The following is a 26,550-nucleotide window of genomic DNA, read 5'->3' on the forward strand; positions in this document are numbered from 1 at the left end:
CTGCCACACATGCACACTGGACGGAAACCAGAGTGGGTATTCTACAAATGCTCACCAAAATACCACATTAAAACCCTACTTTGCGCAAAGACAGAACACACCCAAACTCTCTTAAGACAAAAGGAAGCCAGGTTTTGCAGTGTTAAAATACACTCTCTCCTCCCTCCCTCCCTCTCCCCCCCCCTCTCTCTCTCTCACACACACAGCCTTTTACTGAATATTGGGAATATATGAGGTATCTGAGATTTGTGAAATACATTATCTCATTTAATCCTGTTCTCAGGAGCAAACCTTAACCCCATTTTAACGTAAAGGAAGACAGAGACTCAAAAATGAGGGAGAAACACAGTCTGGACTGACCACAGTACAAACAAGTGGAAACCTGCATCCAACACGGGTGCTACTTTCACACCCTGGATAACAGGAAGCAAGTGACGAACCCCAGGAACAGGGAAGCAGGCCAAGGGAGACCAAACATGCCCAGGCTCCTGGTGGGGGGGAATCTGGGACACAGGGTAGACAGGGCAACCCTGAGAGCTGGGTGATCCAGGACAGAGAGGGCAGGACAACCAGAACCTGCTGGGAGTTCCGCAAAAAAAAAAAAAAAAAATGTTCCACAACTATCTAGGGAGCTCCCGTGAGCATTTGGGAGTTGAGTTCACTGATTCCTTAAATAGCCTTGTTTAGTGATTTACAATGAAAAAAATGAGTAACTTCCAAGTATTTAACAGCCATTGGTCACCATATTAACATTTTAGTCTCTTAAAACTACCAGTGGTTTCTTTTCTACATCAAACTTTATAGAACACCTAAAATGGGACTCCTTTTATGCAACGTTCCAGGAAGAGACATAATACAAAACAAAAACACTGATGTATATTAGTTGAACTGTGTATCTTAAAGAAGAAAGTCTATATCTAAACCGAAATCTAAAATCATGAGCTACATTATGAAAATCTACAAATATAACTTAAATGCAAAATGAATATATCAAGTTAGATTTCTCTCTTCTAAACTAAAATTAGATAAGTTAAGAAATACAGAGGGACTGGTAGTGTAGCTCAGGTTTGATCCCCAGTACTTCAGGGGGTAAAAATTGGGGCTGGCGACATAGCTCAGTGGTAGAGTGCTTGCTTAGCACACCTGAGCCCTGGATATGATACCCAGCACAACAAACAAACAAAATATAAAGGAATATAGAAAACCATTGAACTTATAATAAATTCCTCAGAGTTTAAACATCCATGAATGAACTTGAAATCAAAGATCTGTAAATGCTTTCTTCCCCCCCGCCCCTTCAAAAGTCAGCGTCACTAACCATTAAAGCAAAAAGAAAGAAGTTGGGTGTTTTCTAATTTCCAGAAACATTTCCATCATCCTCTTATCTGGTTCTAAGAATTTAAATCTCTGTTGCTTCAAGCAGACGAGTTACCTCATTAATCATGAAAATATAGGAGTCTACTGTGTGGGGGATATAGGGTAGAAAGCACAGTGGGTGGGCTGCATGCAAGGCGGGGGCATGGCTCCCTTTTATTAAACAGGGTGCCAGAGAACACACACTAGGCTTCTGTGTGGTTCACTGTCCCCACCAGGGCCCTGAGGACAGTGCTGCCCAATGCAATGTGGGGATGAAAAGCATCAACTGGGGCATGCAGCCTGTCTCCCTAAGATCATATCTGAGCAAAAACAACCAATTCAAGTGAAAGAGGAAAAGGCTGGAGAACCAATGGCCTTCTCCCAGAGCCAACAGTCAGGCCAGGGACAGAATGGTGCAGGTGCAAGAAGGCCCTGATGCTGAGGTCCCACACAGAACACAGGAGCAAGGCCCACCTGCAGAAAATCAGAATGCATGCAGGCTTCCCACACAGTAGAGGAGGGACTGAGCGCCAGTCACTCCTCTCACTGAACTCTTTTTAAGGAGGGTGGATTCAAAGTGACCTGCAAGTGCAACTGAATCCTAGTGGGCCTTCCATTCCACACCTGTGGGCAGAGTCAGGAAGAGGCCCTCACTCTATTCACGTCCCCACCCTGCTGCCCTTCCCCCATCAGGGATCTCTGCCATACAATTAACACTTGGAGCCCTCTTCCTCCAGACATCCCAGGCCAACGCCTCATTTCCTTCAGGTCTTCTATGAATGACACCCTCACAACATAGCTGGCCAGACAATCTCCAGAAAACTGCCATCTGGCGGCAGCAGCCTCACTGTGACTCTGGGCACCTATCACTCATTCTTGTTAACTTACTATTCTTATCATTTGCTATGCTCCTCACTGGAAGACCAACTTCACCAGGGAGTAGGAGGTTTTACTCACTGACATCTGCCAAGTTCTGATAGCGGGCTTAGTATACACTAAGTGCTCACTGAACACTTGTGGAATGAATGGTATCCAAAGAAAAGTATCTGAGATTACAAGTCATGATTCTTCTATCAACATGTAAATATTATACAAAGCAGATAATTCCATTGTGAGCTATAGTTTCTCCATTTGGATATGTGTCCACAATGATTAAGTATACTGGAGTCAGACTCCTGATGATCAGAACCTGACACTGCCTTCATGAGCTAAGCAACCACTGCCAAGTCTCTTATCCTCTCAGGGCCTCAACTGTCTTGTCTGCAAAACTGGTACTCTGAGGAATTCCTGCCTCATGGGCTTCGTGAGAATTACATAGGGCAATTTGTATAAGCTTCTATGCATATGCTGCTCAGAGCGGCGTCTGCATGCAGTACCTGCAAGGTTTCAGTTGATAGGAGAAGGGGTAATACAGACCAGGGAGTGGATGCAACCAAAAGGGACACAAGTTTAACAACTTGAGGTGTGTTGGAAGCAGAATCCATGATGGAATGATGTGCTTGTTATACATGGAAGAAGGGCCAAGGAGATGATCTGGATGGGCAGTGTGAACTGAGTAAATGGGGTTCCACTGTTTACCAAGCAGAGATTCAGGCAGCAACTGGGAGGCTCCTCTCTGCAAGTTATCAGATGCTTCTGAGTATCAAACGTGGGCACCAAGAGACAGCTGACTGCTAGAGAAGATAAATGGGCAGTAAGCAGGGCTATCTGCATGGATGGACAGATGCACTAACTGGCAGATGGAGTTAAAAATTCTACTACAGAACAAACATGACTTTAACAACTTCCAACAACAACACTGCTGACCCCTCTGCAAAGCTTCCCGCCTTTCACATTGTGCATATTGATAAATCTGGACTAGCCCAATCTGGCTCCCTGCCTCAACAGCCCTGCCACCTTACACTGTGGACATTGGCCTTTAATCCAGCACTCTGAATTAAAACTGTCTTCATGCCTAGGAAACCACGATATAGTTACACGTGTTACAAAATCTTTTTAAAATACTTTACAATATAATCTTTTTGGGTGAGATCTTTAGATCAAATTCAACAGTACAATGAATTTTGTTTCAAAAAGATCCCAGAGTGCTTTAAGGACACCTTAAAAGTTTTGTTTCAAAGTATATAAATATAGGTCTGTTCCACTATTTTTAGCTTGTCCTGGTAAGAATTTTATGTGTTCTTAAATTGGGACACTGCTATGCTTTTTGAGGTTAATGTGACTGATAAAGCCAAGTGTGTGGTTTAGAATGTCTACTCAAGATAGAGATTTGTATGTTCTTTGGATGTGAGCTCTTTACCCTATCTTCACATCCTAACTCTCAAACTTGAAATAACTAATTCAGCTATTTCCTGTACACCAACATCTTTGTCCTTATCATGAAGCCAAAAATCACCCTGCATGAACAGGTCTGCTGCTTTCCTGACTGTGCAAGGGAGTAAGCTGAGCAGGCAGGGAAGGAACTCACAGAGGCTGGGCCATTGGGGTTGAGAGGGCAGTACTCAGCTCTGACAGGGATGGAGGCCAGCACCTCCATCAGAACCAGCCCATCTGAGGACTGGCTTGCTCCAGCCCTAAGATGAACCAATTCTGGCCTTTCTCACATCCCCTACTCACATCCTCCCCAGGGGAGAGTTCTGGCCCCTCTCACCCAGGCCCACGTTCTATTATAAATGCTTGCTTCAATTAGAAGCAACTGTGTTCATTTCTGACCACCTGAAAACACCCTTAGAAACCCAGTTGCTCTGATCATTTGCTCTGCAATGAACCAAAACACTACCATCTCCCCCTTGCTAAAGTTCATAACGCTCCACAGCAACTGTGCTTGTCCATCTTGAACCCAGTATAGGCTTGGAAGAACATGGAAGAATCTTACTACTCCCTATCAGAGCTAACATACAAAGGTGAACTATGCCCACCAGCCCCCAGCAAGTCTGTAAAAAGATGGAAATTGTCAGCAAGTTTAGAATTCTTTGCCTCTGACCACTGGTTATGCTCACATATGGTTCTAAAGCCAAGAAACTACAATTGTAAAGAGTCCCCATGCCAAATGACCTTTAAAATACAAATTTCCATTGGGCATGGTTGTACAAGCCTGTAATCCATCAGCTCCGGAGGTTGAGGCAGGAAGAGTGCAAGTTCAAAGCCAGCATCAGTAAATTAGTGAGACCCTAAGCAACTTAGTGAGACTCTGTCTCAAAATAAAAATTAATAAAAAGGACCAAAGATGTGGCTCTGTGGTGAAACCTCTGCATTCAATCCCAGTGCCCAAAAAATACATAAAATTTGAGTTTCCATTAACTTGGCAAGATCTCTTCTGAGTATCCAGTCATGTACAGTCACTGGAAGAGTTCTAACATTATGTGCTTTGTGGGAGAGAACCGAAAAAAGAATTCACAGATGGCAAAGACGACTCAACCACCACAAACAAATTTAATGCTGTAACTGCAGTCTGGTCTGACAAGTCCACATCCCAATGGACTGGAAATTTCAACCTAGAACCCAAAGCCAGTCAGCTTGCAGCTCTGCTTACACAAATGCAGTTTCCTGCCCTGAGGTACGTCCAGTAAAATCCTTCCTCGGAGAGCAACAAGACACTAAGTTACAACAGACTTATTAAATTCTTCATTAAGGACTTTGCTTAGATAAATATCCACTAGTACTTTAAGGTAAATTTACTTGGATTCAGCATGTACTAATTACATGGCCTTTTTAACTTTTAAATATGCTTTCCAAATACTGTCTTGAATGTTACAATGAAAATGCCAACTTTGATATCTACATTTCTATGCAAATAAAAACCCTAACAATATTAGAGTGGAAAACTGTTTATTCATAGTTCCTGGGCCTTGGTGATAGGCTCATCTTAAAATAATACAGACCTTCAAATTAAATACATAATCTTTAGAGTGCTTTATAGTGATACAGGAAAAACTTTTTAAATAAGAACAGCCATGTTATTCCTTTTTCCTATGTCTTTTATAAAGTTAAAATTGGTCTTTTTATTCTTTAAAAACTTCCATATCACAGAACAAATAGAGATGTCTTAAGTGGAAGAGAAAAAGTGAACCTTTCAAGAGGCACAGGACAGAGCATGAAAAGATGGCCTGGCTCACTAAATGCACCTCCCTGTACTTACCAGGGGAAGGTACCTAACTGGGCTTGCAGGATTCTTGTTAAACCCCACTGCGTCAATTTCCATTTTCCCTCCAGTTTAACAGCAAACCTATTTAAAATAAATTCTGAAAAACTCTTATGAACCTTTCTTAGTGCAAAAACATGAATTTAAATAAAACATAAGCCAAATAGATTTTTAAGTCGTTTATACCTTTAGCCCAACACATTGGAAATGGACTACAGCCGCTTTTCTCCATACAGATGGCACCTGCTGGTTTCAGGGCCTCCTGGCCTGCCAGTTGCAACAACATACACCCAATCCTATCAAGATAAGCCCGGAGTCTGCATAGAGTCCCAGTTCACTGCTTCAATAGCATTTACTTGGATCCAGAACAAGATTAAGCTCTCCCTGTGGCGTAAACCATTCTTCAGAGTCTGAAGCAAAATTTGGGAGGTGCTCCTTCTGTAATATTTTCCAGCAGCTTGAAGGAAGTCTCTCAGTTACCGAATCTTCTCATGCTTTTGCAATCTGAAGCATAGACCATCCTGGCCAGATGAAGCTACTGAACAGAAGGAAACCAGCTAGTAACTGGACCCTGTGGGTCTGTGTTCCTAGATTCATTCAGAGAGAGGCGGGGAAGACAGGAGGGAGGAGAAAAAGAAGGCCAGTAGCCAGGGCCTTATGAATATGCTAATCTCGCCCTTCTGCTCAATGCATCCGGGAGACTTCTGCATACAAAGCTGACAGCTGACTCTAAAATTGAGTAAGCTGCAAATCTAGTCTGACCCAGATCAAGTCTCTAGCAGGGTCCTAAACCATTTTTGTTTTCTAAGTCATGCTTTTGGCACTTCACCAATCTAATTCTGACCTTGCAGTCAAAATAATTATCCTAATGAAATAAGAGTAGTAGTGGTGGGGGCGGTACGGATCAACATTAAAAACAAATTTGCAAGAAAAAAGCCCACAGGAACCCAAAAATCTTTGAGGCAAAATATTTTTCCTGATACTTTCACAGTGAGCCCATAGATTTATAAAACTATCTAAGATGAAAACACAAAGAATAAAACATCTAAGATGTACAGAGTGTTGTTTTAACTTTAAAGATAAGTGACTAATACAATTCATGGTGAAGAAGCAAGACAGAAAAATATCCTAACAGTCTGCATCAGCAATTGTTTTTTAAGATGCAAAGTTACTTACTTTTTCAATTCAAACTGGCAAGAGGGTCAAGGTCAGGACAAACATTGAGCTACGTGAACACATTCTACTTAGTGATCAGTGCAAGGACTCACTGCTGCTCAGCTCAATTCTAGCTTTCCTGATATGTGGGTCATTATGTTGGGTGCACAATCTCATAAACAAACCGTGACTCAAGTACTTCACTGTGCAAATGGCCACAGCTTTGTTTATGAGTTCACCCACTGCTGAAAGCAAGAAAGAGACAAAGCCTGAGAGAACAAGAGGCCTGTTTGTACCCAGCCACCCCGGATAGTCGGCTTCAGTTCTAGTTACCCGTGATGAAGGCCTTGTCTCCAGGCTCCACTCAGTCTCCTGTGAGCTTTCCCGAGCCCCGCAGAAAACACATCACACCCCAGGGTGAACTATGACCCTGGGAAGAAAGTGGCTCCTGAAAAGCACAAGTAAACAGCTTAGCAAAACAAGGAAAAGGCACCCAGAGCACCCAGAAGAGCCCCTAGGAACACCGCAGTGCCAGCAGGCACCAAGGGGAAGGCCGTGGGACGTCACCGCTGGGAAGACCCAAGCAAGCACACCCTCTGCCTTAGCCCAGAGGGGCCTGGGGTTTGCCCAAGCACCAATCTCCCAAGCCAGAGAGTGAGTGCCTCTGGAACTTAAGCTCTCAAAAGTTAAAAAGACACAAGCCCCTTTTACCAGCCACGACTGTATTCTACACTTTAAGTCCTATGGCACTTGCCGTCTCTTCAAGAAGATCAGAACTTCTGCACCCCCTTACCAACAGCAACCATGAGGCCAGGGCCTTTACACCACAGACCCATCCCACCAACCACCTGAGTAAAGAGAGAGTGGTGCAAGGAGGTGTGGGGGTCACTGGGCAAAGGCACTGGCAGTGATGTGGGAACAAGGACAAAATTGAGAGGGAATGTGGACAAAAAGGGCCTAAGCCCAGCTGCTGACTCTAACCAGTGAGTGGGGGCTTCCTCTGCCACCCCTCGCACTGCTTTGTGATCTATTCCAGCAACAGCACGTCCTCATCTCCTACTGTGCAAGAGCCAGGGGTGTGGATATTCCAGAAACAGACTGGTGAAGAAGCAGCAAGCAGCATTCAGAGAAGAGGAGAACTCCAGACTTTAATATACTGGAGGGTCCAGAGGAAAACAAAACTCCAAATTCTAAGCCTGATCCAGTTTCTCACAACATTTATAGGTTATTTGGTGTCATCTTGGACCCATCCTATCATTGGGGCTTTTTCCTCTTTCAAAAGAAATTGCCAGGCTGGGGATATAGCTTAGTTGGTAGAGTGCTTGCCTCACATGCATAACGCCCCCAGCACCACCAAAAAAAAAACCTCCTAATTTACATAGCTGAAGGTCTTGTGCAGGGTCTTCAACATTAAGCATGCTCACAGAAACAGATAAGAAGAAAGGGCTCTTTTCATAGGCATCTGTTAAGTTTCAAGAGGAAGTAGCCAAACTCGCTTCTTAGGACAGTTATTTACAATCCAAAAGGTAGGGACCTGCGGTTACTTAGGCTTCCTGGAAAAAGGCTAAGAGGGGAGGTGATCTGACCCTTCCCCAGGCATTGGTTTCTTACCATTTTTATGATTTCATTTCACAACAAGATCTGGTTTTGCCATCACATGGAAAGGTAAGAGATGGAAGGCCAGAGAGCAAGGTGGGTGATGGCATGCCCAGGGATCACTCACACCCAGGGACTGGTCAGCAGCTATGGGAACCACTGAGAACTGAGAGTGGACAGCTGGGGAGAGCAGCAGCAAGAGAACATGGTGTCAGCAACAGAGAGTAACCTGTGCCCTCTCGTCATGCAGAAAGTAACTGCTTTTAATCCATAACACATCCCAAAGTAGTAAGTGCTTCCTCGTTTTGACAGAAGAGGAAAATAAGGCTGAAATCTAACTTAGTATTAGCTAGCTTGGAAATTTAACTACTCTAATTTTCCTTTTGCTGAATATTAAAATCCAATTATGCTTTTAAATTCCTAATCCAGTGACAGCTTGAAAAGAACAGAAACAGCCTACAGTTAAAGGTAACATGAGTGAAAAAAACTGGTCAGTACTCTACTTTCTTGTTTAAGAAATTCTATATACTAATTCAAAGGCCACCATTCATTAAAAAGTCCTGTGATATTCAAATCAAACTCTTAGTATTAGCACAGTTAAAAGCAACTCTGGTTAGTTGAACTTAACAAGTGAAAGCTTCATTAAAATTCACAAAAAAAGATATTGCTATTTTCTGGGGCCCAAAACCTTAGTCAGTCTTGTGTTCTGTCTCTTACTCCAACATAATCCACCAGCAAAACCCTGCATCCTGGCCCTCAGAACACAGTCAGCACTCAGATAGTCCTTGCCCCATCTACGGCTGCATCCCAGCCAGCGGTTGCTTGATCACAACTGAGGTCTCACCTGCTCTCCCTCCTTCCTCTCTCCACCAACTCTGCACTGCTCCTTCAAAACCGGAGTGGTGCCGTGTCACTCCTCCGCTCAACTCACCGACAGGTCCCCACAGTTCCCAAAACAGGTGCCTGGGTTCCGATCCACACCCTCAACTGTGTCTCATCTCCTGGGGACTCCTCTTTCCTCAGCTCCCACCTCCACACTGACCTCCCTGCCCACCTCAGGGCACCCTCTCCATGGATGTTCTGGAGCCCAGTACTCCTGGTGTGCACCCTTTCTCTCCCCTACCAAGACGCTGCTCCTGGAGGGAGCCTATGCTGCCCACGCCATCTAGAACCTCATGGCCCAGGCACTTCCCTTCCCCCTTTCCTTCTCAGGTGATGCAGCAGGACACAAAATGCCCCCCATTCCAACTACTCTGCCAGCTCTGCCACAGGAGGGGTTTTGTCTGTTCTTGTACACCGTGGATGACCAGAGAGAAGTGCAGGCTTCACTGCCAGCACCTGTCACCTCCAGCTAGAGAAGATGGCAGAGGGGATGCTTGCTCTCCCAGGCCGGAGGTCATACTAAGACTGCAGATGTGCTGCATGTCAGTGCCAGTGTGGCCTGCCACCATTTCCTGAACACTCTTCCATTACAGGACCAGCACAGGACAGGTTTGAAATACACTATGAGAAGCAAGTAAGTGCAGCATAGGGAAAACCCTGGTTTGTTAAGAATGTGAGATTGGAAAAGGGAAATCAACACAAAGTCTAGGAAAATCACATGGAATGCCTCTGCTCATCCTATGTTTAAAAAAAAAAAAAAAATCATCTTGACACACACTTATAATCCCAGCTACTCAGGAAGCTAAGGCAAGAGGATTGCAAGTTTGAGGTCAGCCTCAACAACTTAGCAAGACTCTGTTTAAAAAAATTTTTTTTAAATTAAAAGGGCTGGGGGAGTGGCTCAGTGACAGAGCACCCCTGGACTCCATCCCCCGTACTGCAAAATGATCAGTCAATCCTACAACTGTTAGCTTGGGTATTCCCACTAAAATCTCAGTAGAGCAAGAATGGAAACCGGGTGAAATGAGACAAGGTCCTGAGGCTGGAGGAGGCTGTGAGCACAACGCCAAATCTCCCCACACCGTGGACGACTTTGTCCAAGCTGCCTAAGAAGATCCTAGGCAAGAACAAGTAAGAAAAGAGCTGCTTATAAAATGCCTCCAAAAGCAGTGCATTAAAAACTATCTCCATATGGCTGTGCCAAGCAGTACTTCTTGGAAGGGCCAGGTACAGATGAGTACTTTTAGGTCAGCCAGCAGGGGGCAGGGGAGAGACTGCTCATGAAGCTCCTGGCTCCACTCCTCTGCTCTCCCAGGTCCACAGCTGCCAGGAGTCACAGATTTAAATGACTTCAACACCTCATGACATGGCCTCTCCAATTAGCAACTGATAATTACAACATACACTGACTTCCCAATGCTCAGTATCTAAACCAAGTTTACTTACTTCCATTGAGATCACTAATTATCATTTCTGCCATTATGCCTTTTTCCACCATAAAAAACAAACGATTTTTAGGAAAATTTTAGACTATCAACCAAAACCATAGCTTGATAAAGTTTAATGAAACATTAGTCATAATAAGGATAATCGCCTTCTCAAAACAGACAAGTCTCAAAATACAACCCAGCTCCCAGAGGCTGGTCACTTGCTGGCAGAGGTTCCTGGCAACTGCTGTACCTCCCTTCTGTCACATGAGGACCTCAGGAGAAGGCCCTGGATTTGTGCCTGGAAGAAACAAAGGAACCCTAGTTCTACCTGTGGGTCAAAGAATCACTTGGCTGGCCTGAATCTCGGTTTCTGTATCTGTGAAATAGGACAATGAAAATACTGAGGCTTACTAAGCACTGACCCTGTGCCAGCCATGACAGCACAAAGGGGGCACTGAGGAAATGAAAGCAGAATGGCCCTGCCCTGGGCAATGCCCAACCTTCACCAGGCACTTTCAAAACACTGGGAAATCCAGTTTTTATTTACAAATCCTGGGAAGCAGAAACCCAAGCAAGGTACCCCAAGGCTACATGGTCACACAGCAGAGTCTGGGCTTTTCTTAACACCTCCAACAATGCAGGCAACTCTGAGGAATCAGGTAGCACACTAACATCACAACTTGCTCACCCCAAGTCATAACTCAGGAATCAAGAGTCATCAGGGCTGGAAGTGTGCTATGAATGTCACGTTCACACATCAGATGAGCTTTCCTACCCTGTGGTCTACAGTTTGCTCACCTTATTGCAACTGTGCTGTTCCACGTTAGGGAATGAAGACACAAAGAGGCTGGAGGAGCTTGGTGGTCGCAGACACACTACCAAGTACCCCGTGTGCTGAGTGCAGTCCTTCCATGCCTGCTGCTCCTCAGCTGTAAAATGAAAACCTCAACACTACCCTCTTTAAACGTCCCTGTTACAGCTGAAGAGACAGAGTCTTGCTACCTTCTGACTCCATGCTCTGTTTTCAAGAAACCTCAGCACCACGCAGCAAGGGTCCACGCCCTACCCCAGGCTTTTCTTCTTCCAGCAGATGTACAATGACTGGCCTTCCCTGTCATCCTCCATTCTGTTTTTGGTTTTGTCATGCTGGCAGAATTACTCCACCTTACCAAGAAATATATGGAGCCACTTGTCTAATTCTATCTAAAATTTTTTATCATTAAGCCAGGCCCAATCCCTGTGTAATTCCAGGGATTCAGGAGGCTGAAGCAGGAGGATCACAAGTTCAAAGCCAGTTCAAAGCCAGGTTGGGGATATAGCTCAATTGGCAGAGTGCTTGCCCTGCATGCACAAGGCCCTGGGTTCATTCCCCAGCATATCTCTCTCTCTCTCTCTCTCTCTCTCTCTCTCTCTCTCTCTCTCTCTCACACACACACACACACACACACACACACACACACACACACACACAGCCCTCCTCAGCAAAAGTGAGGCGCTAAGCAACTCAGCAAAACCTAGTCTCTAAATAAAATACAAAACAGGGCTGGGGATGTGGCTCAGTGGTCAAGTGCCCCTGAGTTCAATCCCCAGTACCAAAAAAACAAAAACTCGCCTCTGAGATTTAGTGAGGCCCTAAGCAACTTAGCAAGACCTCACGTCAAAATAACACATAGATGACATGGCTCTGTGGTAAAAGCACCACTGGGTTCAATCCTTAGTACAAAAAACAAAAATTTATTATTAAAACTAATCCCACATCCGTTATGATGGCTACTGTTTTAAAAAATGTTGGTAGTGCTGACAAGAATGTGAAGACATGGGCTGGGGATGTGGCTCAAGTGGTAGCGCGCTCGCCTGGCATGCGTGCGGCCCGGGTTCGATCCTCAGCACCACATACAAACAAACATGTTGTGTTCGCCGAAAACTAAAAAATAAATATTAAAATTATCTCTCCCCCCACTTAAAAAAAAAAAAAAAGAATGTGAAGACATTAGAATCTCTGGGCACGTTGCTGGGGAAAGGAAGACGACGCAACTGTCACAGAGAACAATGTGGAGGCTCCTTGAAAACTAACCCTCAGCCACCGTCTGACTGAGCAATCCCACTCCTGGAAATACACCCAGATGAACAGAAATTGGGCTCTGAAGAAGTGTTTGTGCACTCACATTCACAAAAGCCAAACAGGGAAGTGACCAAGTGTCCACTAGCAGATGCACAAAGGAACACACACATACAGCAGAACAGCCCTCAGCCTTGGGAAAAAAAGGCAACCTGGCACAGGTACATGGCAAACGTCAGGGACAGGCTACCAAGGGAAATAAACCATTACAAAGGACAGATACCTATGGCTTCCCATACAAGAGGTACCTGAGAGTCAAATTCACTGGGAAAGCAGCAAGAGAGGTTACAGGGGCTGGAGTGAGGGGGAACAAAAGTATCTGTTCAGTGGATGAGAGCTTCACACATTCTAAAGGAAAAGACTCTGGAAATTTGTTTGCAGAAACGTAAGGCACTTAATCTTAGTTAGCCAAATACTTAAAACCTGGTATAGTTCAGGTGTGCATTTTTTTGTGCTTATTTTTAATCAGAATTTTAAAAACTTCAAAAAATGTTTAAATAATTTTATAAGAGTAAATTTTATGTATTTTACAAGAAGCCTACAAATATGATGTAATGCCACTTTCCTAGGTGAAGGGTCAGGAACCAGACAAAGAGCAGAGGCAGGGAAAAGATAACAGCCCTCATTGGTACAGCCTTCGGGGCCTGTCCAGCACTGCAACAAAGGCCCTGTGTGTGTGACTACAGACATTTAATCCTTCCCTGTGTGGCAGCCCGCCTGTGAGCCTAGCAACTCAGGAGGTTGAGGCAGGAGGCAAGTCCAAGGCCAGCCTTAGCAACTAAGTGAGGACCTGTCTCAAAATAAAAAGTTTAAAACATTGTGTGTTGGGGGAGAGGGCTGGGAATGCGGCTCAGTGGCAGAGCACCCCTGGGTTCAGTCCGGAAGCAGCAACACCACCACCAGAAGGGGAGGAAGACGAGAAAGGTAGTGGAGGGGGACAGAGTGGTGAGCTGCAAGAAGGAAGGGTCTCTGGTGCCAAGTGGAGCGAATGGACATGGAGGAGATCCTAGCACACATGAGCTGTGCCTGATGCCCAGGGATGCAGAAATAACACAAAAAAGTAATTATTTAGTCCCCAATAAACTGAGGCAATTACCCATACCACCATTTCCAAGAATGAGGAAACAGGCTTAGAAAGATAGGGAGCTTGGGCTGGGGCTCTATCTAGCTCAGTGGTAGAGTGCTTGCCTAGCATGTGTGAAGCACTGGGTTCGATCCTCAGCACCACATACAAATAAATAAATAAATGAAGGTATTATGTCCATCTACAAATAAAAATTTTTTTTAAAGGAGCTTGTGATACAATCAGAATTTGTAAAACTAAGAAAGTCATGCAATGCCAAAGAAGAATCATTTCATCCTTCCACCACTCTCCGCATATAAAAAGATGTGTCCATAACTTCCTGGATCTCTGACCCAGCTACACACTGGAGGTGTGGACTTGGCAGCCTTCCTGTAAGTCTGTGACTTGGTTTTCTCCTCAGCTAAGTTAAAATCTGTACCTACCTTCCACAGCTGATAAAAGAATGAAACAGCTGCCCACACAAAGGGCTCTAGGAATGCCTCCTGCGGGACTGTTTGCATCCACTGTGCTTGAGCCAGAAGCAAGGTAACTAGAGACCCAAAACCATCAGGACAGAGTCCTGACCCACCAGAAAACAAATTCATAAGTCAGAGCACCTCTGGTCCTAGCTCCAGGCAAACTGGTCAAGACATCTCCAACAAATCACCTTCAAACTGAGCACAGTCAGGGGGCATCAATGTTTCATAGGTTTATTTGTAATGCTGTCAAACTGGGAGCAGCATACATGTTTACCAGGAGAGGAATGAATAAATAAAACTAAGAATATCAAAGCATGTGATTCCACAAGCATTAAAAAGGTGTTTTCTAAAACGTTTTCATTGCCTATGGAAAATGCTCATTAATGAAAAAAGCAAAATATCAAGGTAGCACCTGTCCTAAAATACAAGGCTTCTTAAGTTAAATTTTTAAGTGACTAAAAAAAGAGGTATTGAAGAGTGTGTTGCATGTGATGTGTTGGTGCAAAGCAAAAGAAAACTATACTTTCATGCACATGCAGGAAACACCTCTGAGAGGGCACATGGGCAGCCAAAGGCTGTGAATCCATCTGGAGAGAATCTAAAGAGAACAGATTAAGGGCAAGTTTACGAGTCAGGGCACGCCCATTTAACTTTGTGCCATGTGGTTATAGCTTCTGTTCAAAATAATAAATGAACAAAAAACACAACTCGTAAAAGGAACATTGAGGGCCCAATCTTTAGGAATAAAACCATACTTCTGTAAATAATACATGGGTCGGAAAAAAAAGAAAGAAAAAAGAAAGAGAAATCAGGAAATGTTTAAAAAATAACTTTAAAAAAATAAAAATAAACAAAAAATCTCAAAATCTTGCATGCATGTCAAGGAGTAGTTAAGAGGAACCAAAACTTTAATTGCTTATATAATAAAAAGGAAAAACTATCAATTGTCTGTTTTTACCTTAAAGCCAGACACATAAAAGCAAATTAAGCCCACAGTAATTGCAGTAAAGGGAGAATCAGGAAAGGGGCTGTGCGCCAGAGCACGGGCAGAAGGAAAAATGAGTAATACTGTTTCTACCTTTATTTAAAATGTTGGTATCTTTTTCATCATGAATCATTTTCATTCGTTTTCTATTTTTAAAAATACTACATTAAACTATTATTTTCTGATTAAGTACTTTTGGTGACTCCTCAGATCTGTGTCCAACACAAGCACCTCTCCCTGCCCAGCCCTGTCCACTCCACATTCCTCTCCCCAGGGCCTCCTGGGCCAGAGGAAACCCACATCGAAGGCGTGTCATCCAGGGAGTTTGTGAAACTCAAGACATTTCTGTCCAGTGCACGAAACATAATCATTCAGTGTTAAATATCTTTATTGTTCTCACAATGGAATCTTTAACGTTTCTTTTTTCAAGGACCAGACTTCAGTAACTAAAATTGCTAAAGTCTTATCTACTCGAACTGAAACAATTAAAACATTTTTACAAAGGACCAGTGAACTCCTAAATGTGTGAGCTGGCAAGTTGTAAAAATTGTTTAGCAAAATTGATACTCAATTATGCATATCTTAATTTCCTGTGACAAAGCAAAATTTTCATATTTATCCTCTCGTATCCTGCCCAAGGGCCATGACTACGAAGAGCAGTAACTCGGGCTCACCCCCCATGCCGCACCTCGTCAGGGCAGAACCACTGGCGGTGGCAGGTGGGGTACAAGCCCTCCATCCTACCACTTTTAACCCAGAACTATGCTAATAACTGCAATACAAAAACAGATTTGAGATTTCCAAATGCAAAACAGATGAACAGCTGCAGCAGAACTGAGTTTCTCCAGAAAAATGAAGAGAGTGACTGATGTGCAGAAGTGATAACAGGGCATCAGACTGACAGGGCAGAGAGAGCAAGACCTTCTGCAGATGACTCTTTTTTTTTTTAAAGATAGAGAGAGAGAGAATTTTTTTTTTTTAATATTTATTTTTTAGTTTTCGGCGGACACAACATCTTTGTTTGTATGTGGTGCTGAGGATCGAACCTGGGCCACACGCACGCCAGGCGAGCGCCCTACCACTTCAGCCACATCCCCAGCCCTGCAGATGACTCTTCTGCAGCTATTTCTATCTTCATATTTACTTGCCAACTCCGGGAACAAGGAGGAGGCTGAGAATCTGGGTTCCATGTCCACAGGAAACTGTTGCCATAGGACAGAAAAACCAGGTGCAGCTTTGGCAGACTACAGCCTACAAGCAACTATAGGACATTAATCGACAAATACTACTCAGCAATAAAAAATGAAGTACCACACATGCTGTGGTTCATGTGCAGTACATCATGTCAGCTGCAGAAGACCACACACTGTATGCTTCCTTTATGGGAAAAGTCCAGATACTCAAACCTGTATTGAGACAGAGGTTCCTTTGTAGAGGGGCCAGGAGTGACAAAGGTTGGCTGTCCTTCATCGGTGGGTATAGCGCTTCCTTCTGGGTGATGGGAAGATTCCATAACTGACAGAGGTGAATGTACACTTTAAACAGATGACATGTGTCATATGTGAATTATATTTCAGTGTTAAAGCACTAAATCCAGACTGGGCTGTGGCTCAGTGGTAGAGTACTTGCCTAGCAAGATCCAGGCCCTGGGTTCCCTCCCCAGCACCCCAGGAAAATTAAAATTTATAAGAAGACACAAAGTCACACTGCTAAATGTGGCCAACACTTAAAACAAGTTACTGTGCAGCTGAAAACCTGTTTCCTAGAGTTAACTACTTCATTCCAGTGCAGTTTCTCAGCTTGCAATGTGATCGTCAACAAACTGGCCTCTCTCCTGAGCACTATCTGTAGAAGGGCACATCACTAAGAGTAAAAACTCTCCTGTAAAACTGGACAGTTCTGTGGGAGCCTACATAGGAATTCCTGTCCAACACTTCTGTCCACCTATCAGAGGACAGGACGCGGTGCTGCTCCTGCATGACTCCACACCCAGCATCCAACCTACCAGAGTGCGTCAGTCCCCAGACCTCAGAAAATGAAGAGGAAGAGGAACCAAAGAGTCCTCTCCAAGACAGGGTGAGGGAGGGAGAGGAGGTAACAGGAGGTACAAGGAGAAAGTGGAAGAGAACACATTAGCATCTATGACCCAATCCTAGAAGTCCACGTGGCATAAAGTGACATTCTTTTTAGATTCTACCTAGTCCAAGGTGAGTTTCTGGCAACTGCAAACCCAAATTCCTTGACTAATAGAATTCATAAACTTAAGTCATACTAATAAGCAACATTCCTAACCATCCAAAAGCTATCCTAAAAGAACTATTTTTCTCCTCATTCAGCTAAGAATTACTTAGTGGGCACCTACTGCATGCAATCACTGCTCTAGATATCCTGAATACATCAGTGTGTGTGCAAATAGAGGGATGCAGAGATGTGAGCCGTGCTGGTGGATATTTAACCCACTCTGCAGGGCAGAGAGTAATTGTCAACAAACTGGTCATGTGGCATTTGCTGGTCTTCATGGCATGTCTCCTGTGCACACGTGCACACATTTCTGTTACATGTGGACCTGGGAACAAAATTACTAGGTCACACCTTGTGCTTAATCTTAGTAAGCACTACAAAGCATGGATACCCCGTATCTGGGTGTGAAGTTCCCATGCTCGCCCACAGTCAAAAGAAACAGTGAGACCAATGTGCCCAGCAAAAGGGTGACCTCACTCAAATGAGACTCTGCACCAACTCTGAAACACAGGAAATGAAGTGCATGTCCCACAGTGCAGCACAACCCTGCAGGAAAGAAACTGTAATGAAATCTTAAGATGTCTTTCATTATCATATAGAAAAAACCAAGGTGAAGCAAACAAAACTTGTTCGAAGGTATTTATTTAGAGGTCTAGTGGCTAGCAGTAATAATATTGTTATTCTGAAACTACACAGTTTTATATCTATAAAAGATAAAGCAACTTCATGAGTGTGTATGTTAAGAACCAAGATTTTAAGAAAAATAAAATATACAAGTAAAAGCAGGAAGTAAAAATATATACTCTTATATTTGAATTGGAAGTATCAGAATAAATTGTTTTATTTTTCTCTTAAAAATATATACTTTCTGCCTCTATATTCTAAAAAGACCCAGAAACAGCAACACCCCAGCATGAACCACCCCAGTATCCAGGTGAGTCGCCAAACACCAACTCCCACTGAAAGGAATCAAGGCTGCCAGGAGAAGTGGACCCCACCAAGGTGAAGTGGCACCCCTTTCTCCACAGAAAAGTCTTAACTAGGCTTCTCCAGAAATCTTCACCATGGCTGATTTTAGGACTATCAGCAAAAGAGTCTCTGCAAGAGTCCAGTGTAGACAAACTTCCTATTTTCATGTCGCCCTGTTTTACCTGGTCACTGACCGGGAAGATATCAGCACTCCAGGTGCTGGACACCCCCTTACGAGTTTTTCACAAACATGTATCCTGTATAGTAATTTGTAGAAATGTGCAAACAAGGCCTCTGGCCTTGAGCTGGGCTTCACAGAGATGTCTACATTTTTAAGATAAGTCACCAACTGGGCTCCATGGTAACAGCTGGCAGGGGGAGGAAAGAAGGGGAGAAGAAGCTCTCCCCTTCTCAGGTGTGGTCCTTGAAGAGTTAACTTGCCCAGAACAGTGAAAGAAAAAGCTGCTTTTATATGAACTTCTGCCGATTGTGGACTTCTGAACCCCTCCCCTTACATGCTGGGTATAAAACTCTGAAACTCCCTGAACTCGGGGTTCAGGGGATTGATTGATTACAGCAAAAGCTGTGCCCTCTGATGCTGGTTGCAGCCAAATAAAACTGTTTCCTGCTATCTTTGGTGCCTTGCCTCGTTTGTCCCTACAACAAAGGGTCTCGCCCCTACTGCCAGGTGGCTGTGAACGGTGACTTTCCATTGCTACCCCTCCACACACTCCAGCCCTGTTCTTCTGTGCAAGAGAGGTTCCCCTCCTTCATATGTTATTCTGCTCCTTATCACATTAGGAATAATGGCATCCTCATGGATCCTTATGTTATCCAGTGGCTTGTCATCTGTTGCTGCCATTTTTTTTTTTCTTTCTGATTTGGCATAAGGACGTCCCCTCAGATCATCTCCTGGGTCCTCTGACATGTCCCTAGTATTTCCCAAGCATCTTCCTCCTCTTTGGCACTGTAGAGGCTCTGGGCATTTCTTGTCAACTCTCTGTCCCATGCTGAGATGCGTAATTCTCCAAGTGGCCCTGTGTCTTTTGGTGGGAAACAGAACTTGGAGGACAAGATCTGGATACATGATGTCCAGCTTCACTTCAAGCCCCAAGAAATGGAGCAGGCCTTCTGTGGATTGAGACCTCTGAAATGTGAGCCCTCCAGTAAACTCTTCCTCCCCTACAGTTGTTCTCGTCAGATCCTTTAGTCACAGCAGTGAAAAAGCTGACTAAGACAGAATTCTGGATGGATTTTTTTCTTTCAGTGCACTAAAGGTGTTCGTGTGCCTTCTAGCTCCTCCTGCAGATTTCTAAAACTTATTTTATATGTAATTTTTTCAGCTTAGGTGCTGCACCTTACAAATTTCGACTTCTTTGACTTCCCAAAGTTCAAAAATTTCACGCCTCTACCTACTGACAATGCTGCAGTCAAACTGCTTTCAACTAGATGGCCAGGGAGCTAAAAGGGCTCCCAGGTGGCTCTCTTCCCTCTTGGCATCACAGTCCTTCATGGCCTGTCACCTCAAGGTTGGACAGAAGTGGTTCCTCTTTCTGTCCACAAGTCTAGTTGTTTATGGAGAAGAACAGGCATGTCTCGTACCCTTCACTCCTTTGTGGCTTAAGTAGACCTCCCAGGATCAATGCTGTTTAAAGGCAAAAAGCTCATAAGCTGCCTATTTCTAAACTTTCTAGAAAGCAATGTGATAAAACTGTATGTATGTTAATGTTAGTTTAGTTTAGCTATCAATTTTACTATCTAGAAGATCTTGGGTAATTTCCATTTTAACATAAAAAATATTATTCTTATTTTTGGCAGAACTTCTATGTTATTTTGTTACTAAATTCTTACCAAATTTGGTTTACTCTGCCTTGTTTTTAATGCAAAGTAGCATTTCCTTCCTGGCTAAATGGATGCTGCATAAATGTTAACAGCTAATCCTAAAACCTGCAAGCAAAGCCTGTTTCTTCCATCACCTGCTCCTCCATTCAGGGACCTGTGGGGACTTGCCAGGGGGAAGTGAGGGTCTCTTCCCTGATTCAGTCCCCATGCTACATGCAGTGGCCCAGGCCTTGTGCTCTTCTGAGGGTTTTCTCCTCTGAATTTTCAGATGATTGGTTGGAGATCTGCAGTTGTTCTTGGCTTTTGTTTTATTCCCACCTACTTTTCAATGTAAGTTTTAGTAACTTTCTCCGTTTAAAATATGTTTTTATTAATTGGGAAACTGAGATTTGTCACTATTAGTTAATGCCAAAACACTACCTATATTATCAAAATGATTTTATGTAAAACTTCAACAAAATGACATACTATAAAATGAATAAGTGTACACATACTTCTTAGCTTCTTTTGTTCTTGTGTAGTTTCTTTTGTTTTTTCTGGTACAGGAGATTGAACCTAGATGTACTCTACAGTTGAGCAACATCCCAGCCTTTCTTTGCTGGTACTGGGAACTGAACCCAGGAGTGCTCTACTACTGAGCTATATACCTCTAGTCTTTTTTTATATCTTGAGATGGGATATTACTAAATTGCTGAGGCTGGCCTCTTAACTTGTGATACTACTGCCCTGGACATCTGAGTCGCTGGGATTATAGCTGTGTGCCACCACACCCAGTTTGGTATCTAGTTTTAATCCTCTGGTGAGATTTTGAAATGAAAAGCCTAGTGATACAAATGGCATAAGGGACTACATGTAACCTCTAGGCCTGTGGCCAGAGTGGAAACTAAGATGTAAATGAGCAGAATTCGTGATAATGATGGTGTTGTTCTGCACCTCCAAGGCCATGAAGGTTGGATACATGTGAAAACTATGTATTACAGTTTTCCTCCTTTTGGTGGACTGAGGGCACTGAGACGTGGTCAGCCTTGCACATATGAGACACTGGGTTCAATCCTCAGCACCACATAAAAATAAATAAAATAAAGATACTGTGTCCATCTACAACTAAAAAATATTTTTAAAAAATTTTTTTTAAAGGTTGGAATGCAGCTCAGGTAGAGCACTTGCCTAATATGCTCAAGGCCCTGGGTTCCATGCCTGGTGACCCCTTCAAGAAACACCACAGCTTCTCACCCAAAGTTTCCTATTCAGCATGTCAGGGGTGGGGCCCAAACACCTTACAAGTTTAACAAATTCCCAGGGAATGATTCTGATCCAGAGACCACCCCTCACCCATTGCCTAAAGTCACCAACGTGAACACACAACCGTGAACACCCAACCGATCACAGAACAACCTGTATCACTGCCATCCCCACTCCTGTTTCCTGAAACAGTATAACTTCTGTAACAGTCCTCAACTCGTCATCAGAACATCATGCAAACTCAAACTTAGGGGTAACCTACAAAACAACTAGTCTGCATCCTTCAAAACTGTCAGTGCACAAAAAGGGAAAGTCTGAGGACTATATCCAGACTAAAAAGACTGATGAGGCTGACTGAACGCCACGTGATTTGGAGAGGCTCCTGCAATAAGGAGAAGGACTGTCATAAGGGACATTAATAGGGCAACTGCCAAAATAAAAACAAGGAACACATTCCAGATAGTGACATGTGTCACTGTTAGATCCTGTAAATTTGAAAATTATGTTACTATTATGGAATTGTAAAAATACCCTTCTCCCAGTAAACACTGATTGAATATTCTGGGGAAGAGGGCATAGTGCCTGCAACTCAATGGCATAAGGTTCAGTGGAAACAAACATATGTGAATATACTTGTGCATGTGTACATGTATACAGAGAGGGGAAGAAGAGCAAGGCCTCACGCACACTCTGAGGTCAGCTGGTGGGTCTAAGTGGAGGGCAAGTAGGCTCATCACTCCAATTCCTGCATCTTTTCCATAAACAAAAAACTTCTCAAAACAAAGACTTTCAAAGAAGCAGAGGCAGCAAACTGGAAAGGATGCTGAAATGGCTTTCAGAGAAGGCCAGGGGAAGGCGAGGGGCGTGGGGGTGCGCACAGAAGTCTTCATCTGAGAGTCCTCAGTCATTCTGAGACACAAAAGCAGGTTCAGTATCTTTCAATGCATTTTTAGGCCTATTAAATATCTTTTTAGAAGATATGGGAAAATAAACATGATTAATAAACTCATGCTCCAGGTTGGAATGTGACCTCTTAGAAGATGCTTTAAATGCACTTAAACTCCACAGGTAAAGCAATGGGAATGAGCACAGTGTAAACAGCCACCCAGCATTCACAATAGAGCCCAAGACGACTGTGTGAGACTGCCACCTGATGGACCCAAGTGGGAATGGCACCAACTCTGGAGCCTGCAAGGGGACACCAAGAGATTTCCAGAGACAAACACCTTCCAAACAAATCAGATTTCTACGGTCTGCCAATTTTAATTTAATTTATTCATTTGTTTATTTGCTTATTTGTTCATTTATTTTTGTTTTATTTTGTAAATTCAAGCTAAAAAAAAAAAGAAAACTCAAACAACTAAGCCCTAGCTACTTAAGGGCAAAGTATAACACATTGAACCTAAAAGGTCATTGATCTAATTTCAGGAATGTCTGGAATCATACAAGATGCAAGAAGATTCCCCACCTAATTTTCTTAATATTACTCATGGTGGGATATACAATATAATTAATCATTTTAAGTGGTACTGAGGATCAGAATCAGTGCCCGCACAGTTGAGGCATGTGCTTTAGCAATGAGTAACACAAGCAGCTCATTCAAGCAAATTACTAAAGTTATCCTCCTGAGACTTTACCAAAGAGAACCTTGACAGTGTAGATTGAGACAGTGAAAAACATAAAGCAGGTCAACCACCACCCCCAACATCATTTGCGAGAGCAGACACCACACAGGACAGAGTCACGTGAAGGCTGCAGCCACCAGATCTGGATGCCAGGGTAACGCACCACCTACTGGAGACAGTAGAGTGCTTAGGGCAAAAGCTCAGATGCTAAGGAAGCAAACCTGCTAGGGTCGCCTGCCACATACCTCCTGCATTACCCATCACCACGCATTCCAGTGCTTCCCTGACCCAAGTGACCAAGGGCGTGGCAGAAAATGATGGCCTTCTTATCTCCAAAATGAAGATGCTAAATAGGCACTCCACAGGACATTGACAAATGCCACAAAATAGTGAGAAGCAACTCTCTTGCACACTTTCAAGAAACTCAATTTACAACTGTAAAGTCTGGTCTGTTCTTGGTTAGTGTCTCAAATTTTCATTATTTACTGTATACATTTTTATTTCTATCAGCTTAAAGTACAATTGCACCCTACAATTATAGCGGTAACTAAAATAAAGAGCTGAAGAATGCATAATTAAATTGTCTTGTCTGTATCAGGGAAAGCAAGTTTATTAAGTTGTAAAGCTACTGTTCTAGTTCTCCAGAACTGGAACAACAGGGAAGAATCTAAAACAATTTAACTTGTAAAACATCTTTTATGTAAAACATCCTTCACGTGTGCTAATTATATAACCTCTATAAAACACAATTTAATTATACAAAACAAAATGCCTTTAGGCTACGAATAAATCAGATCACAAAAATCAACTGAACACTACAAATTAAAAATGAATGCTTTCAGAGTTTGTGTCCATGCTGAAATGTGGGCCACACACATTCCATGACCTCTAATACAAGAAAAACAAACTTTAATCCAACTGTAGAAAAGAACTGAGCAGAAATGATTGTTTCCACCTACGTATGTCTTCTTCTTTTTAAAGCTTGGCCTCTTGAGCCTGGACAGGATGCTTGGCACAGGGGTGGGGTTCCTCGCCCCAGGAAGAGCTCTGGTACCACTGACAGACTCCCCACCATGCCCAGGAACCAGGATGCTACATAGCAGTCATGGTGGTACAGCTCGAGTTTCTGAGTTTCTGCCTGGAAGCTGCTCTTGAATCCCCCATTTTGCTGCTGAAGTCAGAAGTAGACTCCTTTCTGATAATGAACGGGACTCAGCTATACGGGAGGACCAAAGTCTGGTCTGTTCATCTATTTACCAGTGGAGGTGTCTCAATTGCTTCTGGTTACCATGAAGACAGCTGCTATGAATATTCAGGGAGGCCTTCTTGATTGTGCAAGTGTGTGTCCAACTACATTTTTAACTGACAAGCCTCTTTCCACAGTGAGCAGCTCTGAACTCTTGTCAGCCCAAGTGGGAGCTGCACATGCTTGTGCTCTGGCACTGCTGCCTTCTGCTTGATCTAAGGCTACCAGCCCCACAGGTCCCGACAGCATCTCACTGTGGTGTGGTCTGCATTTCCTAATGACCACGGATGCTGAGCATCTTTCTGAGGGCACACTGTCATCCATACAAAATGCATTAAGTGTCTGTTCAAAGCTTTTGGCCATTTTTAATTGAAATTTTTATTGAGACACATGATTTTTTTAATACAGTTTATCAAAAAAACACTGAAAAGTCTGTGTAATAAGGCACTTAGAATTCATGAAAAAACAGACAAAAATAAAATGCCTCCTTGCCAACTCCCACTCACCATAGCCTGTCCACCCCTGAAAGAAATGCAAAAACAAGCAGAAAAAAGGCTCACCCACCCTCTCCCCAACTCTAAATATGAGAATTCTAAGAAAGGGTACCTGCCTACTTCTAGGGTCAGGAAGCCAAACTTTCACACTGTTAGAAATGTCTGATGGGAAACAATCCTTCCCTCAGTATTAGCTGGGACTGGTTGAGCACTGTGTGGTGTTTCATAGAAGCAGAGGTAAGCCAGCTTAGGAGGTGGCACTATCCTCTTGCCAGGTAAGCACAGGGCCCCACCTGTGCACTGGTTGAGCACAAGGGCTAAGCTTCAAGTGAAGAACCTGACACCATCATAGGAACCTTGCACAAGTTTCACCATCTCTAAGTTCAGTTTATCTGTAAAATGGGAGCAGTAGTCACTGCCTTACTGAGCTACTGTAAGAATCACACCAGAGTCAGAGTCCACACACACCTGAAAACTGTTCTGTGACTATCATTCTTCACCTTAACTCCTACATCTCAAATGTAAGCAAGATTGGGAAAATGGCCTTCAAGGGCCACCCTGATTCTGAACCACACCGCCCTCTGATGGAAGTACTTCCAACAAAGACTGGGAACAGAACCTCTGGCGTATGCTCTTTCAGAAGCACACTATCGTTCCCCCAGAACCAGACTGCACTGCTCCCTTTCCTGCATTTAAGTTTCTCAGAAAATGAAATGTGGTGAGCCCATACTCCTGCCCACCCAGGTGGCACAAGAGCACCCAGCAAAGCGCAGGTCAAAGAAAGCTGGGAGGCGCTGGGGCTGTAGCTCAGTGGTAGAGCCCTCACTAGCCCTGGGTTCAATCCCCAGCACCACAGAAAAGGAAAATAGGTGAGCTGGGGTCAAAACACTCCACTGCCCAGTGCCAACTCATGCCAGTCACTTACTCCTCAGAAAGCAGTTTGGACCTCTGAACGTGAGTTTTCTTGCCTGGAGAGTGACAATACCACCATCGACCCCTAGTGCATCTGGAATGACTAAGCACCCTAGTGGGGGGTACATTTGATGGCGGTGATCACATCCTTAGGCCCAAGGCAACCTAAATGCAACCTGCCTGTCTTCCCTCTTTAGAGCAGGAGCCACTAAGTTAAACCACCATTTCAGTAGCTTCTCCCCATACACCTAAACTGCTCTGAATACCACCAAATGACCTCCACTATGCTATTTAGTACAAGGTCAAACCAAAACTTCAACTTGACCTTTCTGCTGCATGACAAAGTTGAACATGCCCTTCCTCATGAAGTATTTTCATCCCTTCTTTCCATAGCAACCAATACTGGTTTTTCCAGCAGCTGCTCTGTGCTGCTAACACTCCTCCTGACCATTTAACAGCAAAGTAACATACAGCTCAGTCTCTGGCCAGCTTCTCTATGCTCACCAGTGACCACCTAGTGTCCCTTAGCTTGCACTTCTACTTCCAGCTCAAAATTCTTTTCCAAGATCATACTCCAACTGCCAGAGACCCCTAGGAGGCCCTAAGGAACATATCCAAATGAGAAATGCCTGAAGGTGCACTCCTCATACACCACTGAGTCCCAGCCCAGTCCTGCAGGCTCCTCCCAGCTGCCCAGACCACAGCCTCACAGGCAACTGGCCCCTACTTTCCTCACACCCTGCCTAGTCCCACAGGTTCTACTTTCAAAATGC

General features: G+C 43.8%; 1 protein-coding gene across 10 annotated transcripts in view; it reads right to left on the reverse strand.

The window, feature by feature from the left end:
* The window catches only part of Ptk2 (protein tyrosine kinase 2), a 228,940-nt gene that overhangs the window by 164,766 nt on the left and 37,624 nt on the right, over positions 1 to 26,550 (reverse strand). The window contains exon 1 of one of the 10 annotated variants that reach the window (XM_076835442.2): positions 6,986 to 7,042. The exons of the other annotated variants lie outside the window; for them this stretch is intronic. The gene's annotated coding sequence lies outside the window, so the exon portion shown is untranslated. Of the gene's footprint in view, positions 1 to 6,985; positions 7,043 to 26,550 lie in introns of those variants that run through there. 10 annotated transcript variants of the gene reach the window in all.

This window comes from Callospermophilus lateralis, chromosome 16, assembly GCF_048772815.1.
Source record: "Callospermophilus lateralis isolate mCalLat2 chromosome 16, mCalLat2.hap1, whole genome shotgun sequence".
NCBI lineage: Eukaryota > Metazoa > Chordata > Mammalia > Rodentia > Sciuridae > Callospermophilus > Callospermophilus lateralis.